The sequence below is a fragment of the Cupressus sempervirens genome, chromosome 1, assembly GCF_028749045.1.
Source record: "Cupressus sempervirens isolate cs-2001-9-10 chromosome 1, ASM2874904v1, whole genome shotgun sequence".
NCBI classification, from domain to species: Eukaryota; Viridiplantae; Streptophyta; class Pinopsida; order Cupressales; family Cupressaceae; genus Cupressus; species Cupressus sempervirens.
In genome coordinates, this window is record NC_143118.1 from 606,501,573 (window position 1) to 606,510,964 (window position 9,392).

General features: G+C 47.0%; 1 pseudogene; it reads left to right on the forward strand.

Moving 5' to 3' along the window:
* The first annotated feature begins 6,586 nt into the window (after positions 1-6,586).
* On the forward strand, positions 6,587-8,756 carry LOC149578921 (25S ribosomal RNA; annotated as a pseudogene).
* The last annotated feature ends 636 nt before the right edge of the window (positions 8,757-9,392 follow it).

Here is a 9,392-nt window from a genome sequence, read left to right on the forward strand (position 1 = left end):
TTTAAGTTCATTCATCAAGTCACCCCACCAAGTACTCTAACCAAGTCGATTCTTCAAGTGCATTCATCAAGTCACCCGACCAAGTACTCTCACCAAGTTGACTCTTTAAGTCCTTTCATCAAGTCACCCAATCAAGTCTACTCTTTAAGTCTGTTCATCAAGTCACCAGAACAAGTACAAGAAATCTCACCAAGTTGACTCTTTATGTTCGTTCATCAAGTCACCCCACCAGTTTGACCAACCAAGTACTCCCACCAAGTTGATTCTTTAAGTCTATTCATCAGTTCACCCTGCCAAGTACTCTCACCAAGTGGACTCTTTAAGTCTACTCATCAGCTCGAGCCACCAAGTACTCTCAGCAAGTCGACTCTTTGAGTCCATTCATCAAGTCACCCCACCAAGTACTCTAACCAAGTCAATTCTTCAGGTGCGCTCATCAAGTCGAGCCACCAAGTACTCTCACCAAGTCGACTCTTTTAGTCTGTTCATTAAGTCACCCCACCAAGTGCTCTCACCAAGTCAACTCTTTAGTTCCGTTCATAGAGTCACCCCACCAAGTCGACCCTTCAAGTGTGTTCATCAAGTCACCCCACCAAGTTGACACTTTAAGTTAATTCATCAAGTCACCCCGCCAGGTTAGCCCAGAAATTACTCTCACCAAGTCGACTCTTTAAGTTTGTTCATCAAGTCACCCCTCCAGGTCGGCCCACCAAGTGGACTCTTTAAGTTTGTTCATGAAGTCACTCTGCCAAGTCGGCCCACAAGGTTGACTCTTTAATTTTGTTCATCAAGTCACCCCACCAGGTCAACCCACCAAGTACTCTCACCAAGTCGACTCTTTAAGTTCATTAATCAAGTCACCTCGCCAAGTCAGCCCACCATGTACTCTGACCAAGTTGACTCTTTAAGTTTGCTCACCAAGTCACCTCGCTAGGCCGCCCCACCGAGTACTCTCACCAAGTCGACTCTTTAGGTTTGTTCATCAAGTCACCCCACCAGGTACTCTCACCAAGTTGACTCTTTAAGTTTGTTCATCAAGTCGCTCTGCAAGAGCAGCCCGCCAAGTACTCTCACCAAGTTGACCCTTTAAGTTCGGTCATCAAGTCACCTCGCTAGGTCGGCCCACCAAGTGCTCTCACAAAGTCGACTCTTTAGGTTCGTTTATCAAATCACCCTGCCAGCTCGGCCCACCAAGTTCTCTCACCAAGCCAACTCTTTAAGTTCGTTCATCAAGTCACCTGGCCATGTCGGCCGACCAAGTTGACTCTTTAAGTTTGTTCATCAAGTCACGTGACTAGGTCAGCCCACCGAGTACTCTCACCAAGTTGAATCTTTAAGTTTGTTGATCAAGTCACCCCGCCAGGTCGGCCCACCAAGTACTCTCACCAAGTCGACTATTTAAGTTTGTTCATCAAGTCACCCTGCCAGGTCGGCTCACCAAGTCGACTCTTTAAGTTTGTTCATCAAGTCACCCTGCCAGGTCGGCCCACCAAGTCAACTCTTTTGGTTCGTTCATCAAGTCACCCCACCAAGTACTCTCACCAAGTTGACTCTTTAAGTTCACTCATCAAATCACCCCGCTATGTCTGCCCACCAAGTACTCTCACCAAGTTGACTCTTTAGGTTCATTCGTCAAGTCACCCCACCAAGTGGACTCTTTAAGTTCGTTCATCAAGTCACCTGGATAGGTCGGCCGACCAACTCACCAAGTACTCTCACCAAGTCGACTCTCTAAGTTTGTTCATCTATTCACCCCACCAACTTGACCCTTCAAGTGTGTTGATCAAGTCACCCTACCAAGTCGACCCTTTAAGTTTGTTCATCAAGTTGCCCCACCAAGTACTCTCACCAAGTCGACTCTTTAAGTTCTTTCATCAAGTTGCCCCACCAAGTCGACTCTTCAAGTCCATTCATCAAGTCACCAGAACAAGTACTCTAACCAAGTCGACTCTTTAAGTCCGGTCATCTAGTCACCCCACCAGGTCTAACCACCAAGTACTCCCAGCAAGTTGACTCTTTAAGTCCATTCATCAATTCACCCCACCAAGTACTCTCACCAAGTTGACTCTTTAAGTTTGCTCATCAAGTCGAGCCACCAAGTACTCTCACCAAGTCGACTCTTTGAGTTTGTTCATCAAGTCACCTCACCAAGTACTCTAACCAAGTCGATTCTTCAAGTTTGTTCATCAAGTCACCCCACCAAGTACTCTCACCAAGTTGACTCTTTAAGTCCTTTCATCAAGTCACCCCACCAAGTTGACTATTTAAGTCCATTCATCAAGTCACCAGAACAAGTACTCTCACCAAGTTGACTCTTTATGTCCCTTCATCAAGTCACCCCACCAGGTCAGCTCACCAGGTACTCCCACCAAGTCGACTCTTTAAGTTCGTTCATCAGTTCACCTCGCCAAGTACTCTCACCAAGTGGACTCTTTGAGTTTTCTCATCATGTCGAGCCACCAAGTACTCTCACCAAGTCGACTCTTTGAGTCCATTCATCAAGTCACCCCACCAAGTTCTCTCACCGAGTCAACTCTTTAGGTCTGTTCACCAAGTCACCCCACCAAGTCAACCCTTTAAGTTCTTTCATCAAGTCACCCCACCAAGTACTCTCACCAAGTCAACTCTTTAAGTCCTTTCATGAAGTGACCCCACCAAGTCGACTCTTTAAGTCCATTCATCAAGTCACCAGAAGAAGTACAAGTACTCTAACCAAGTCAACTCTTTAGGTCCGTTCATAGAGTCACCCCACCAAGTTGACCCTTCAAGTGCATTCATCAAGTCACCCCACTGAGTTGACTCTTTAAGTTCATTCATCAAGTCACCCCGCTAGGTCAGCCCACAAATTACTCTCACCAAGTTGACTCTTTAAGTTCGTTGATCAAGTCACCCAGCCAGGTCAACCGACCAAGTGGAATCTTTAAGTTCGTTCATGAAGTCACTCTGCGAAGTCGGCCCACCAAGTTGACTCTTTAAGTTCGTTCATCAAGTCACCCCGCCAAGTCAGCCCACCAAGTACTCTCACCAAGTCGTCTCTTTATGTTTGCTCATCAAGTCACCCTGCCAGGTCGACCGACCAAGTACTCTCACCAGGTCGACTCTTTTGGTTTGTTCATCAAGTCACCCAACCCAATACTCTCACAAAGTTGACTCTCTAAGTTTGTTCATCAAGTCGCTTCGCCAGGTTGGCCCACCAAGTACTCTCACCAAGTTGACCCTTTAAGTTCAGTCATCGAGTCACCCCGCCAGGTCAGCCCACAAAGTACTCTCACAAAGTCGACTCTTTAGATTTGTTCATCAATTCACCCCGCCAGCTCAGCCCACCAAGTTCTCTCACCATGTTGACTCTTTAAGTTCGTTCATCAAGTCACCCCGCCAGTTCCACCCACCAAGCACTCTAGCAAAGTCGACTCTCTATGTTTGTTCATCGATTCACCCTACCAGGTCAGCCCACCAAGTACTCTCACCAAGTCACCCCGCTAGGTCGGCCCACCAAGTCGACTCTTTAAGTTCGTTCATCAAGTCACCCGGCTAAGTTGGCCCACGAAGTCAACTCTTTAAGTTCGTTCATCAATTCATGTGACCAGGTCAGCCCACCGAGTACTCTCACCAAGTCGACTCTTTAAGTTAGTTCATCAAGTCACCTTGCATGGTCGGCCCACCAATAACTCTCACGTGGTCGACTCTTTAAGTTTGTTCATCAAGTCACCCTTCTAGGTCGGCCCACCAAGTTGAATCTTTAAGTTCGTAAAATAGGTACCCGAGCCATTCTACTTGAGTCATAATTCTCAAATCAGGTAGCTTCCAATATAAAATGGTCGTCGAGCCATTCTAGTCGGTCTCAAAAAATTGATCAATTTAACCCCCTGACTGATGCAATCAAATCGCGTAACCAATGCCAATCTTTGTCTCCGTTGACAACCTCATCAAAAATGGGGTCGTGGATGGTTATTCGGTCACATTTTTCATTGAATTGGGTTTTAAGGTACTTGTGCACTGAATGTACATTTCTGATGTAGAGTAAGCCTTGCACTAATAGCTTATATAGGGGAGGTAGTGTGCTTGAAAAATGGTGGGCGAGCTAGCCTGGCCGAGCTGATCTGGGTGAGCCATGCTCACCGACCCGATCTGGCCGAGTCATTCTGGCCAAGCCATGCTGGTCGAGCCGATCTGGGCAAGCCATTCTGGCCGACCCGATCTGGGCGAACCATGCTGGCCGACCTGATTTGGGCGAGCCATTCTAGCTAACCCGATCTGGACGAGCTCCAAAAATGGTGTTGTGGATGGCTGTTTGGTCACATTTTTCATTGAATTGGATTTTTAAGGGAGTTGTTCGTGCTATCGCAGATTTCTAATTCAGAGTGAGCCTCGTACTAATAGCTTATATAGGAGAGGTTGTTTTTGCGAGCCTGTCCCATGCCCCTTTCATTGATTCAACATTGGTGTCTTTTTGGTGATTTTAAAACTTGATCTAAATGTGAGCCCTTGTCTAGCACTCTGGCATTGCTTGGTATAATGGCAATTTGCTATGGGTGCTCAGTGCTCTAGAAATTTTTCATGGTGTACTTATCGCGGCTACATGGGAGCTTTAATATCGAAAGCTCTAGACGAAAAATTGTGGTCGAGCCATGCTGGCTGACCCGATCTGGGCGAGCCATGTTGGACGACCCGATCTAGCTTAGCCATTTTCATCGACCCGATCTGGCTCTTCTTTCTCACTCCATCAGCATAAATTTGGGAGTTTTTTGATAGTGGTTGTCGTTCTAATGTGTCATTGTGGTGATCTGGAGAGCGATGCTAAGGGCGGGAGCTTGCGTCTAGCATTTGGGGATGTTTATGCAAGGGAGCAGAGGAGCTTCTCTTATCTGAACCTCTCTGTGGCCTTTGAATATAGACCTAGTGCTGACGATATCGATGGATACAAGCCTTGGATTCTAAATTTGTTTAGCTAACATTGGTTTTTATTAGAGAAGGGTACGAAAGCACTTCCCGATTGCTACGCGGGAGCTCCCTAAGATCGCCTCTGTGCCAACTCGATTGGCACAACATTGGGAATGGTTTGATAGCAGTTGTTGTTCCAATGTGTCATCGAGATGTCTTAGAATGTAGCCTTTCAAGGGCGAGCTCACATCTAGCACTTAGATTGTGCATCGTCACAAGCAAATGGGGAGATCTCTCTGTGAACAGCGGTATGGCGATTGCAGGAGAAAATTGACTTAGTAGTCGGAGCATTGGCCTCAGGCCATTGTGAAGGCCTTGCAATTTCTCTATAATTGCAACCTATGTTTGCGCAGTAGAAGAGTTTGCATGTAAGATTGGCCTTTATTCTTGACAGTTTCGAGTACTCTCACCAAGTCACCAAGTCACCATGCTGGCTGACCTGATCTCACCGAGCCATTCTGGCCAAGCCATGCTGGCCAAGCCGATCTGGGTGAGCCATTCTGGCTAACCCGATCTGGGCAAGCCATGCTGGCCAAGCCATTCTAGGCGAGCCATGCTGGCTGACCCGATCTGGGTGAGCCATTCTGGCTGACCTGATCTGGCCGAGCTCCAAAAACGGTGTCGTGGATGGCTGTTTTGTCACATTTTTCATTGAATTAGATTTTTAAGGGAGTTGTCTGTGCTATCGTAGATTTCTAATTCAGAGTGAGCCTCGCACTAATAGCTTATATAGGAGACGTTGTTGCGGCGAGCCTCTCCCATACGCCTTTCATTGATTCAACATTGGTGTCTAGGCAGATCGAATTATTGGGTTTTCAAATGGTGTATGCTAATGTTGAATCAATGAAAGGGGCATGAAGCGATCTTAGTGCTTTTCCTTGGCTCTCCTTTAGATCATGTTTTTCGATGACTCAATTTTGGAAAAGGTGAGGCAGCAGTTGCCGATCAATGACATGTCTTTTTGGTGATTTTAAAACTTCATCTAAACGTGAGCCCTTGTCTAGCACTCCGGCATTGCTTGGTATAATGGCAATTTTCTATGGGTGCTCGGCGCTCTAGCAATTTTGTCATGGTGTACTTATGGCGGCTACATGGGAGCTTTAATATCGAAAGCTCTTGGTGAAAAATGGTGGCCAAGCCATGCTGGCCGATCCTATATGGGCGAGCCATGCTGGCCGACCCGATCTGGCTTAGCCATTTTCATTGACCCGATCTAGCTCTTCTTTCTCACTCCGTCGACACAAATTCGGGAGTTGTTTGACAGCGGTTGTCATTCCAATGTGTCATTGTCGTGATCTGTAGAGTGATGCTAAGGGCAGGAGCTTATGTCTAGCATTTGGGGATGTTTGTGCAAGCGAGCAGGGGAGCTTCTCTTATCAGAACCTCTCCATGGCCTTTGAATATAGACCCAGTGCCAACATTATCGATGGATACGAGCCTTGGATTCTAAAATCGTTTAGCTAACATTGGTTTTTGTGAGAGATGGGTATGAAAGCACTTCTCGATTGCTACGCGGGAGCTCCCTAAGATCGCCTCTATGCCAACTCAATCAGCACAACATTAGGAATGGTTCGACAACAGTTGTCCTTCCAATGTGTCATCGAGATGTCTTGGAACGTGGCCTTTCAAGGGCGAGCTCGCGTCTAGCACTTGGATTGTGCATCGTCACAAGTGAATGGGGAGATCTCTCTGTGAATGGCGGCATGGTGATTGCAAGAGAAAATTGACTTAATTGCGATGGACAAGGCCCAAGTCCCCTAGAAGGGGGCGCTGGAGAGGGTGAGAGCCCCATCAGGCCCGGACCCTGTCGCACCACAAGGCACTGTCGGCGAGTCGGGGTATTTGGGAATGCAGCCCTAATCGGGTGGTAGATTTCATCCAAGGCTAAATACGGGGGAGAGACTGATAGCAAACAAGTATCACGAGGGAAAGATGAAAAGGACTTTAAAAAGATAGTTAAAGAGTGCTTGAAATTGCCAGGAGGGAAGCGGCTCGAGGCCGGCGATGTGCCCCGGTCGGATGCGGAATGGTGTGAGCCAGTCCGCCACTTGGTTCGGGGGACGTGCCAGTGTAGGCTGTCGCGGTGGCATAAGCTTGACCTTTTGGTCACATAAATATTTCCATTGCGATAGTCGAGGAGCGAAGCGTGCACCGTTACAGCAGGCTCTCGAGCACCTGTGTGCTTGTGGCACTGGCCGGTAGGCTTTCCATCCGACCCGTCCTGAAACATGGACTAAGGAGTCTAACATGTGTGCGAGTTGGCAGGTTGGGAAAACCTGCGATGTGCAAGGAAGCTAACTGGTGAGATCCCCTCTCGGGGGGTGGACCACCGACTGACCCTGATCTTCTGTGAAGGGTTCGAGTGTGAGCACACCTATTGAGACCCGAAAGATGGTGAACTATGCCTGAGTAGGGCGAAGCCAGAGGAAACTCTGGTGGAGGCTCACAGCAATACTGACATGCAAATCATTCGTCTGACTTGGGTATAGGGGAAAAAGACTAATCAAACTATCTAGTAGCTAGTTTCCTCTAAAGTTTCCCTTAGGATAGCTAGAGCTCATGTGCGAGTTTTATCGGGTAAAGAAAATGATTAGAGGCATCCGGGGTGTAATGCCCTCGACCTATTCTCAAACTTTAAATAGGTAAGTCAACACGGCTGCTCTATTGAGCCACGCCACGAAATCGTGAGCTCCAAGTGGGCCATTTTTGGTAAGAAGAACTAGCGATGTGAGATGAATTGAAAGCCAACTTACGGTGCCAAATGGCGCGCTAACCCAGATCCCACAAAAGGTGTTGGTTGACCCAGATCAGCGGGGAAAGAAGACCCTATTGAGCTTGACTCTAGTCTGACTTTGTGAAATGACTTGAGAGGTGTAGAATAAGTGGGATCTTTTGGGCACAAGTGAAATACCACTTCTTTTAACATTATTTTACTTATTCCGTGAGGTAAAGACGTGGAAATGGCCCTATTTTTGGCCTTAAGGTGTGTCTAGGTGCACCAATCCAGGAGGAAGACATTGTCAGGTGGGGAGTTTGGCTAGGGCAGCACATCTATTAAAAGATAATGCAGGTGTCCTAAGATGAGCTCAACAAGAACAAAAATCTCGTGTGGAACAAAAGGGTAAAAGCTCATTTGATTTTGATTTTCAGTACGAATACAAACCATGAAAGCATGGCCTATCAATCCTTTAGACTTTCAAAATTTGAAGCTAGAGGTGTCAGAAAAGTTACCACAGGGATAACTGGCTTGTGGCATCCAAGCATTCATAGGGATGCTACTTTTTGATCCTTCGATGTCAGCTCTTCCTATCATTGTGAAGCAGAATTCACCAAGTGTTGGATTTTTCACCCACCAATAGGGAACGTGAGCTAGGTTTAGACCATCATGAGACAGGTTAGTTTTACCCTACTGATGATCCGTGCCATGATAGTAATTCAACTTAGTATGAGAGGAACCATTGATTCACACATTTGGTCATCGCGCTTGGTTGAAAAGCCAGTGGCGTGAAGCTACCATGTGTCAGATTATGACTGAATGCCTCTAAGTCAGAATCCATGCTAGATGTTGCGCATATCTCTCTCCGGCTGCATTGCAACCTACAGTAGGGGTGCTCTTGCACTCCTAGGGGCCCGTGTCATTGGCCATCTCTAATCGGTGCACTAGCTCGTTGGAGCAACCTTGGATATTAATTTCAAGCGGTTGGTGAGAAGAATCTTTTGTAGACAACTTAAATAAGTGACGGGGTATTGTAAGTGGTAGAGTGGCCTTGCTGCCATGATCCACTGAGATTTAGCCCTCTGTTGCCTTGATTTGTAAAACCTTTTTTGACTCTAAGGTAGGTGGGGTTTGTAATTTGCATGAGGGTGAGAAAATCTCCCAAGTGCCAAATTCTAGGTGGGGGTGGGGTTTGCAAGGTTTTTTCTTTCGAGCTCGTAACAATCTCTCAGGTGCCAAATTCCCGGCGGGTGTGATTTGCAATTTGTGCGAGTGCGAGAAAATCTTCCAAGTGCCAAATTTTGGGTGAGTGGGGTTTGTAATTTTTCATGAGGGTGGAAAAACTCTCCCAGGTGCCAAATTTTGAGCGGGTGGGGTTTTGTGAAAATTTTCGCGAGGGCGAAGAAATCTCCCAAGTGCCAAATTCCCGACGGGTTGGGTTTTGCAATTTTTGCTAGGGCAGAAAAATCTCCCAAGTGCCACATTCCAGGCAGTTGGGGTTTGCAATTTCTGCCAAGGCAGAAAAATCTCCTGAGTGCCAAATTCGCGGCGAGAGGAAGGGGTTTTGTAGAAATTGCTGCCAGGGCAAAAAAATCTTCCAAGTGCCAAATTTTGGGCGAGTGGGGTTTTGTAAAATTTCCACGAGGGGGAAAAAAATCTCCCGAGTCCCAAATTTTGAGCTGGTGGGGTTTGCAATTTTCGGAAGGGTGGAAAAATCTCCCAAGTGCCAAATTCC